The sequence below is a fragment of the Nanorana parkeri genome, unplaced genomic scaffold (assembly GCF_000935625.1).
Source record: "Nanorana parkeri isolate BGI_ZX_2015 unplaced genomic scaffold, ASM93562v1 scaffold1752, whole genome shotgun sequence".
In the NCBI taxonomy this organism is placed as follows: Eukaryota; Metazoa; Chordata; class Amphibia; order Anura; family Dicroglossidae; genus Nanorana; species Nanorana parkeri.
This window is the reverse complement of record NW_017308020.1, coordinates 225,225-235,578: the sequence shown is the minus strand read 5'-3', so window position 1 is coordinate 235,578 and position 10,354 is coordinate 225,225. Positions and strand designations below refer to the sequence as shown.

General features: G+C 46.4%; 1 protein-coding gene across 1 annotated transcript in view; it reads left to right on the top strand.

The window, feature by feature from the left end:
• The first annotated feature begins 1,925 nt into the window (after window positions 1-1,925).
• Window positions 1,926-10,354, top strand: part of CSDE1 (cold shock domain containing E1) — a 65,160-nt gene continuing 56,731 nt past the window's right edge. The window contains exon 1 of the mRNA XM_018571422.1: window positions 1,926-2,031. The gene's annotated coding sequence lies outside the window, so the exon portion shown is untranslated. The remainder of the gene's footprint in view (window positions 2,032-10,354) is intronic.

Here is a 10,354-nt window from a genome sequence, read left to right as displayed (position 1 = left end):
CCACTGGGATTTTTATTTTTTTACTATATTAAGGAAAAATTATTTAAAATTTTGAAAAAAAAAAGTTATTTTTTCATCATATTAGGAAACAATTATTACCCAATTTTTTGGTAAAATATAAAAGACGAGGTCACGTCGGGTAAATAGACACCAAACATGTCAAGCTTTAAAATTGCGCGCACCAGTGAAATCGCAAAAAAAAACGACTACACCCAAAATTGACCATAGGTGGCGCTTTAAAAGCTTTTACCGCTCATCAGTTTAGTGTTATCAGTGATTGATGGCCCTAAAATTATTGCTCTCATTCCGACATTCGCGACGATATGTAACATGTGCGGTGTAATGGGCGCAATCGTCGTTTTCGCACGTATGCGCACCCAACGCCTGTTTGCATGCGTGTATGTATGGGGGGGACTTTAAAAAAAAAATGTTTTTTTTTATATGTAATTTTTAATTTTTGGGGGGAAACTTTCATTTTTTTTCCACTTAACTTTATTGCTATCCCATAGGGGTCTAAGAAACCCGCTTATGTGATAGCAAAAGAAGTGACAGGTCCTCTTTATGGAGACATCAGGGGTCTCCAAGACTCATAATGTCACCTAGGACCCCCTGAAGAAGCTGATGAAGCAGAGATCTGCTTCATCAGCTTCTCCCCAGCATCTGAAGCTGGAGAGTGACACAAGAATGCGGAAGTGATGTGACATACATCAGTTCCGCATTCTGACAGCGGAGAGGGGACCGGAGGGATTTCCTGTACCGATCTCCCTCTGATCCCCTGTCAGAGTGGCACTATGCTGGTCCCAGGCTCGTACCGGGCATCGCAGAGCCCGGGGCCAGCGGGAGGGGGGCGCACTTCACGGGACCTCATACAAGCGATCCGCCGGCTCTATAGCCGTTTTAAAAAAACAGCCATTTCAGGCTGGGCGAGGCTGAGTGGACGTCTAAAGACGCCCGTTCAGATCTAGAGAGCTCCTGGCCGGCTGTTTTTTTACAACGGCCGGCCAGGAAATGGTTAATACTACTTTGATGATTTGAAGGACACAGAAGCAGTGACGTGCAGTGGAGTCCGTTCTCGATGAGGCATTTCCCCTGCCCGCCTCCTCCCCAACCCGGTCACCGAGCTGTGTGGAGGATGGAGAAGGGAGGAGACAGGAAGGAGCCTCCCTGTCCCTCACTTGCTCGTCACCGGTGAGGCATCGAGATCGATGTCCTCACTTGTTTTTTTTGATTGGACAAATGGTGCTTTGGCTTCCAGCCATCCACAGAGCTCAAGCCTCTAACAGCAAACAGAGGCTGTTGCAGCTCTTGCCTCACTAAATCAGGTTACACAAAGCAGTGGGGAAGCCCGCTGCTGTGTAACCTAAAATGGCTATCAAAAGCCAGATATAGCGCCACCTGTAATAAACAGGCTACACAGCTGGGAGGCTTTCCCTGCTGTGTAACCTGCTAGAAGCCAGTCTGAATGGGGAAAACGCTGTCAGCTTCGGATCTGAAGTGGACAGCTTTTTCCTCCATAGTACTAGGTGAGGCTCTGCCTCACCTGGCCACGTCCCTGCACAGAAGTATTCTTGCATTACATAGAAGAATTCTTCTTGAACTAGGACATTTGCTCAAATTGAGACCTGTGAAGATAATCCTTTCCAGAGTCAGGCTTTAACCGCCTTTTGTTACAGAGTCACTTTAAGTCATTAAACATGTTTTTGTGTCCACGACCAACACTTACAACGAAATTAGCTGCTGCTGAGACCAACTTCGACACCCCAGCGCTCATGTCCGGGGTCACCGTTAGGACAATGCATGAAAATACTGGCTCGCGCCAGCAACATGACATCACCACCAGGACGTGTGCAGGCTTCCAATGAGCATGCGCGAGTCTCCGGCCAGCGCCGCATTCTAAACTGCACAGTGCGCAAGCGCATCTCCCCTCCTCCCGTGGGATTACAAGTTCTCGCGAGAGCTCCGTGTTTTATTCCTACGTAATGTGCCGTGCTGCTTATGGCGGCGCTGGTGATAGTGCTGTGAGCTGTTGGGGTGAGTTTGCGTTTATTGCTTGTTTTATCCGTCCGAAAATTTAATTTTGTATCGTGCTAAGGTGTGTGCGGCCTGGGGAAGAGGGAGGTTTGTGATGGGGTTGGTGCGGCACTGGTGGAGTGTATGGATGAGGTGCTTTGTCATCTGCTGCTTCTCAGCTGTGGGCTCTGGGCTGGTTGGCCTCGTGTTAAGTTTCCTCTTAGCATGGTTTAACCGGTTTGTTATTAGGACTTCATACTTGGCATTTTAAGCCATCTCTTCGTGTATCTTCAGGCCTTTTTATGATACGCCTACCTACGGGAGTAAACGGGCGTCAGGGCTGTGCCCGGCCGTATCACACAAAGCAGCAGCGGCTGGACAAAGGCTCACGGTGAGGGGGCGTACTCCGAATGTCGAGGCAACCAATCAGGTGGCGGGTGGAGTTGCTAGTACGCAGCTGTCTGTGTAGGGTGCTAACCGACCGTCTCGTGTAGAGCGGCGCGAAGGTAGATGGGAATAGTAGTTCTTGTTTGCATTGTGCTGCGAGCTTGAGCCGTGGGAAGAGACTACAAGTACCGTCGTTCAGCGCGCTCCTGATGAGGAACGTGCTTCTTGTATGCAGTGATCCATTTTTCCTCAGCTGCTGAGTGTCGCAATAATCTTAACAAGCGAGCTCCCTGATTGAGCGATGAATACCAGATTCTTGGTGGGCTGGTACATCAGCAGAGCGAGGCAGCATGTTATATTTGCTGAGTAGGAGGCGGACACGGCCCTAATTGTAAATGATTTAGTTTTGCCCCTGGGTAGCTTCGTTATTACGTAACTCCTGTGTCCTATGACTCATTGGACAGGAAGGATGAGGGAAGCTATGATGAAATTCCCTTTTTTCTGTTGTGATTGTATGTAGGAAAGCAAATGGAGAAGGTTTGGTGTGTGCCATTCCTGGCAGTATAATAAGCAGAAGCCATGACTGCCTTCCTGCTCCATAGAACTGGTCTTGTTACTGCCATAGTTAAAGGGTTAGTTCACCGTTAAGTCACCTTTCTAAAAAGAAAAAAAAACCTTTCTGAAAAAGGTGCTTAATTTCCAAAAAATACCAGTAGGCCATGCACAGCTGTTCCCCTGCAAACCTTGTAGAGTGGGTGACCCTGCCCCCCCAGCACATGAGTTAAGTGCCTCAGCTAGCTTACAACCTGTACATGTGCAGTGCGCTTTTTTTGTTTTGTTTCACAGCGGCGGATGAGCTCAGCATTTGTGCGTCAAACACATGTGCAGGGTTTTGCTCAGACGCAGTGCTCGTTCCTCCTCTGATTCTAGAAGCTTTACAGATAGGCTGTGGAGAGGCCTACAGGTATACCTTGGGTATTAAAGGAGTCATATTGGGGCAGTAAAATGTACTCTTTCCAATACTTGCCAGTTTGTGACACTGCAGGTGTCATAAGCCGGCTGTATAGTTCGAGTCGGGCGACCACAAACTGCTGATTGCTCAGCTCAATCTTTTCCCTGCAGGGTAGTGACTGTCGGCCACCGCTCCCTGCAGGTATTCTCCCTTCTCTGTTCCTCAAGCACTCATTGGAGGGACAGACGTGGAAGGGGGCGGGCACAGCTGGCACTGGCTCTAGAAATGCTATCAATCAGGCAGTGGGGTGATTCCTGACAATATTGTTGGGCTCTTTTTCGGCTGCAGGCAACTCTACACTGTCTGGTAATAGAGGGCAGTAACCCGCTATATTTTGGGTTTGCGTTCTAGGAGTACATTAGGAAATGTCCACCTTTTGACATGCAAGAGGACTAAAGCAAAAGAAAAAGTTTGGCTTTAGTTCTCTTTTAAGGCTGAACTACAACCACCTATCCTTTACAACCAAGGAAAGTGCCATCCTAACCTCGATTTGGATTGCGGTTGCTATGGTGCTGCTCATGTTATTAACGATGACACCAGCCATGTAAGGGGCTTGAAAGTTCAGTGGAGAGCTGAAATAAACACACTGGCAACCTAAAAGTAACTGTTTTGGGAGACCATTAATTTGTTAGGTCTGCTCTTTAAAACACTGCAGAAGCTGAATGCTTAGGTACTTTTTTTTGGAATGGTGATGTAAAGCTGGCCATACTTTTTTCAATCGATTATAATCGATTATGTCGATTAGTTGTTGCAGCCCTACTTTACAACCATCGCAAGACTCTTGTCTTGTGATGGTTGTAAGGTAATTAAAAAACGTGCGATCTGCTTATCTTGGACAGGCAGATCGTACTTGTTATCATCGCAAGCCCGCCCCGCTGAGGGGTGGGCTTCCGATGACTGCAATGCTTGCGCACACCGGCCCGTGCGGCATTTATCTTACGAGCAGGCCACAAACCCGCCGACAATCGTACGATTGTCTTCTTCGTAAGACAAAAGACGCAAGTACAGTAGAAACGGTCGCACGCCTTCCATACACCTGCCGATTATCGCACGATCACAGGATTTCCCGCGGTTATCGTACGATAATCGGCAGGTGTATGGGCACCTTTAAGGTGAACTAACCCAACTATGCCAGTAGCAAGACCATTTCTAGAGTAGCAGACTTTTTTTTGCGAACGGTGATGTATAGATATTCTAACCCTTTAAGTGTGTGCGCGCATCAGCAAAGATGGCTGTACACCCAAATAGGTTCGACACTTTTTTGGGGGAGAAATATAAGTGCCACCCTATAGAACTAGTAAAGCCATATGTTGCGGTAGTAAGGGCTTAGAACCTTGAAACAGCTGTATGCAAGTTGCTATTACTAGCTCCATCATTAAATTCGTTTAAGTGCAACCAGTCCAAGTACATGAATTTGACCTGTTATGAGTCTATTGTGGTCCATGTACAGCAGGGCTAGAGTGGGAGAAAAAGCAGTCCAAGGAACCAATCAGTTCATGTGCTGATAGGAAGAGAATGTCCAGTCACAGGCTGGGATGAGTCCAGGATGACCTGGGCTCAGAGGAAGTGAGTTGAATGGTGCTGGCTATAGGACATCTAGCAGCAAGAAAGTACTTTGGTGAAATATCTGGAATGAAGGTGAATATTGCAGCAAAAGCTGGTTTTGTTGTTTTTATCTTTGAATGGATTATTCCTTTTTAATCTAATTTTTGGCTGCAGTTTGCTGGAGTTGTCAATTTCCTTGATATTTAGGGTCCTTAAAGTGTATTTTATAATTTTGTAGCCATATTGGGATAACACCTATTTTATTTGTTACATGTTTCTCATTCACATAGCATAACCTAAAAAAAAAGAAGCTACTTTCAAAATACAATCTCTATTTCGATATTTTGAAAGCGAAGTTCTCTGTACTGACTTTATTTATTATCGCAAGGGGGGGGCTGGGCAGGTTAATATAACTGTGTGTGTGTCCGTCCGTCCGTCCGTCCCGATACCACTTTTTCAGGACCAAGTACAATAACTTCCCCTGATGTACACTATAGCAATAGATTTACAGCCAGCCTTGTCCCAGCTTCCCTCACTCAGTTTCACTCCGATACCTGTTGTCTCACGCGGTGCCTCTCGTAGTCGGCGCTGGGCAGGATTGCTGCATCGCATCTCTGTGCTCAGCTTGTGGGAGGCGCTCACAATTCTGCTCTGCTAACATGAATAGTTTAAATCATGATCCATAGTACATATACAGCACGCACATCCATAGTAGAACTACATATTGTACTATTATGTAGTATGGATCTTTTAACCTATTCATATTAGCAGGGGAGAATAGTAAATCTATTGTTGCAGTGTACTGGATGTGTGTAACATACATGTACTACATATAGAGTACACTACAGCAATAGATTTACAATTATCCTCGGCTAACATGAATGGGTTAAATGATCCATAGTACATAACGTACTTGTACTACGGATCATTTAACCTATTAATTTTTAGCAGAGGATATGGGCACACATGACACATGCCGGCCTGGTTAAACATGAGATGACCATATACACACCCTGTGCAGGGGAGGGGATCCCTGAGGCTGCAGTGCACAGAAGATGACAGGCCTCTCTACATATGTATGCAGCATGTAAACACACAAAGGAGCCAGCGATCCTGCCCCGCACACCCTCCACCATTACAGCAGTCAGATAGCGCCCAGGCCCGTGCACACAGAGCTTTCTCCTCACCTGACAGAAGCGCTGGCAGTAATCGCTGGCCGCCTGCACGGCCTCGTCTTCCCCTACAGCTGCGCTGTTCGGGAGAGCAGCATTGAGTCAGTGCTGGTCCGGTGGGAGGAGTTCCAGGTGGGGGTCATTTATCTGGCTGGCGACTGCCCGATCGCCTGCCAGCTAAATTAGGACCCCACATGGAGCTTGTCCCACCGGCGATGACTCGCCGCTGCACTCCCGAACAGCAGTCGGAAGGTAAGGGGACGGGGGGAAGTAGCGCAAGCTTCAGCGCTGTGTATCGGGGCATTTTGACAAGTACTTGTCAAAATGCCCTGTATCGGTCCCGTTACCGATGCTAGTACCTGTATCGGGGGCAACACACTCTCACACACACTCTGTCTCTAGTCTTTCTATGGCACGTACATAGTTTCGTGTCACTGGAAATTTAGAGAGAAACTTGCAAAGGCCTGCTACAGATGCATCTAAAAGGTAAGAAACATAATTATACATGCATACACAATCTCCTGCCCTCCAACACAAAACAGATCTTCTTTGCAGTTCCATGCTGAGCTCATGTGTCGTGGTCCCGGGTCCCCCAGAAAAGCAGGGAACATTTAGCGATGTTTGCCTGAAGCCAGGCTAAATGTACAAAAAGATTTTACACGCCTGGCAATAGGAATTCTAGTCCCCCTGGTCTTAAAGTAGGGAATATTGCTACTCAAAATTATATATTAATGATGTGTAAACTTTCACATAGGGGCTTGTAAGCACCTTTGTAATAGTAATAAGATGAAGTGGAAAAAAATAAGTTCTATAAAAAAAAACCTAATAAAATATATAAAAGTGATAAAGTAAAAAATTAAAACTTGCCCTGCTGCCCCTGCCATCTGCATGCAAATAAACGCACAAACTGAAGCAGCAGACTGTGAAAATTATGTCATTCTCAAAACTTTTGGCCAGTACTGTAATGTAAGCACATGGCGCTTGAATAGCTTCAGCCAGGGAATGACAGCTGCCAGTGGCAAGATTCTGCATACGGCAGATTAATGTAAATACAGCGGGTAGTGGGCTGCTGCAATAACCAAAAGAAAAAAAGGTCACAAGCACTCCAGCATGTAGAAAGTCGATGTTTATTGACTTCACAGGTGTCTCATCATCAGAGCGACTTTTCGGAACAGCAAAGTCTCTTCCTCAGGCAAAACAGATAATGAAACAATACAAACAAGTGCAAATATATACTAAACAGTGAAAAACAAACGCCAATCAAAGTAAAGTGAACTCCCCTTCAGACGCCCGAATTACATCTTCCTACCATTCTATATGCAAATTGGACAAAACTTGTGTAAACAGATTGTGTCAAAAAATTTTAAACTACGCCGATACCTGCAGCTGGACACCATGAGTATTAAATGGATCTTCCTGATGATCTCCTGTCCCCTAGAAGATCCTGTATTCACTTCCTCTTCCTTCACAAACTCCACCCCCTGTACATCCGACTGTATGGGGATAGGCAGACTCCCTGGGTGCTATGGAGACAGCATCAGGGGAGGGTGGCGAAATCACATCCGCATGTCCACCCATCCCGTGCTGTATTGGTAAGTTCTTGGTTATCCTCTCGTGATGCTGTCCTGGAAGACGTTATGGGAAATTCAGAGTTAGGACTTACCGGTAACTCTATTTCCATTAGTCTTCCAGGACAGCAACTGCCCGCCCATTGATGCTTGTAGTGTTAATGTGATGTAGTGGTATTGCCTGTTTGTGCCTTGTCTTTTTCCAGCTTGCCTTCGGTTCTCGTGATGACTGAGGGAGTGGAGGAGAGGAGGGTCTTTTAAGCAGATTAAGTGACGTGTTTCCTGTGTGTGGGGGAGGAGATTCCATCTCGTGATGCTGTCCTGGAAGACTAATGGAAATAGAGTTACCGGTAAGTCCTAACTCTGAATTTTGTTCAGGCATGCACACACCTGCCACACCAACAGCGTCCAGAACGCCATGGCAACCAGATAGCAGCAGCAGTCTCCTAGCCGGCTCACTATACACAATCACCATTATTTAAAAAATGAGTGCAGTGTGTTGATTCATTGCACAGCCTGTTTATACTGAAAATGGAGAATGCAGAATACCAATGTATAATACAGCGACACACTGCAGAACACCAGCAGCTATAGAGGAACACCAAATCCCAGCAATTATACAGGCTGTTTAATGTATTATTGCTGGGATTTGGTGTTCTTCTATAGCTGCTAATGTTCTGCAGTGTGCCACTTTAAAAAAAATAAAACAGGAAACATTAAAAAGCTCCCGGCCGATCTCGACTTACCTTGAATGACTGTGTTGTCGGCAGGCTGCGGCGTTGTTGATTGGCTGAGGGCAGCGAGTCGGGAAACTCGCCGGGAGGAGAGGGCCAGACGTATGTCCTCAGCGTGTGCGGTGGGCATGGTGTGAGCGGGTTTACCGGCGTAGGCGTGGCGCGAGCGGCTTAACCAACGTGGGCGTGAGCGGGAAATTTGAATTATAGCCGACGAATCGTTGACGACGTTTTTCCATCGTCTATTTTAATTGAATAATTGTTACAGCTCTACTTTCCAGCTACAGAAGCTGATGAAGCAGATCTCTGCTTCAACAGCTTCTCTGGGGGTCCCTCAGTGACAGGGGTCTTGGAGACCCCTGATGTCTTCATAAAGAGGACCTGTCATGTAAATTGGCTATCACATAGGGGGCTTCTTAGCCCCATGTAATAGAATAAAGTTGTGTAAAAAAAAATAAAGCATTAAAAAAGGGGGAAAATATGTTGTTTTTAAGTCCTCCACCCCCCACATACACATATGCATCGGGTGCGCCTATGTGCGAAACCAACGATTGTGCCACATATGTTGCATATTACCGCGAACGTCTGAGTGTGAGCAATAATTTCAGGGTCATTAATCACCGATAACACTAAACTGATGAGCGGTAAAAGCGTTTTAAGCGTCGCCTATAGCCAATTTTCAGTGTGGCCGTTTTTTGCCATTTTGCGGACGCACGCAATTCTAAGGCTTGACATGTTTGGTGTCTATTTACCCGACTTGACCCCGTCTTTTATGTTTTAACCAAAATATGGTGATTATATACATCCAAAAGAAAGCTCTATCTATCCCCAAAAAGTTTTAACATAAATTGCAAGGCTGTAGTCCGGTCATGCTGACTGGTGACATTTTTGACTGACTGGTGAGAAACCCTAAAATTTTTCAAGCCCTGGACATGCTGATGGCTCCTACCGCAAAAGAATGAATGCTGTCATACAATCAAAAGGTACTTCCAACAAAGTATTAGTTTATGGGTGTGCATCTTTATGCTCCATTTTTCCACAGCGCACTGGATGCCACTGCAGCCCACCGCTTGGCAGTGCTGTTGTGCGAGTACTTAAATAGCGAGTACACATTGTACTCTACAGGTGAAGTTTAAAAAAAATGTATAAAAAGCAAAAAACACACTGACCACTTCGGCAAAGTCTGATACTTTGCACAGTGCCAGAACTGCCACAACGCACTTGGCTGTCTGCTATAATGGAGTGTTTTTAGTGCACAGGCTTGTAAGAATGGGCTCCTAGTCTAAAACTGTAAACCTGCTTACTGAGGGAGCACAATATCCTTAGATTGTCACCTGAGTTAGAACTCTGTTTGTAGCAGAGCGATCAGGTTGGGGTTAAAGCTTGGCCATACACTGCTCGAAATTTGTCAAATGACCAGTATTTCTTGTAGACTCCTGCATCTGATCTTTTCCACATTACTGGCATATCATGCCTTGTTCTACAGTGTCTTTGCAAGCAGTCACCTAGGTAGCAGCAAGGCCTTGCTGCATGTCAAAGTTGCCCCCGATTACTTGTGATCTGTTTACTAACTTAAAGGCAAACTATGGGGTTAAGGCTTTTCCCCATAGTTATCCTTAGGGTAACGGGAGGACACAAACTAGCATCCTCCCGTCACCCTAGGCTCAGTATACCGAGAGCTGTAGCTTGCGGTATACTGAGACGCCGCAGTATACCGCGAGCAGCATATAGCAGTATACTGAGACGCCGCAGCTGAAGCAGATCCCGACAATTGTGCCGGGATCCGCCCAGCTGTGTGAGTGACAGCTGGCTCTGCCTATCTAGAGGCAGAGCCAGCTGTACCTGTCCCCTCCCCCGTCCGATTCGCCAGTCAGCACTGGGGGAGGGGGGAATCCAGCCCCTCCCCTGTCACGGCAGAGAGCCGTG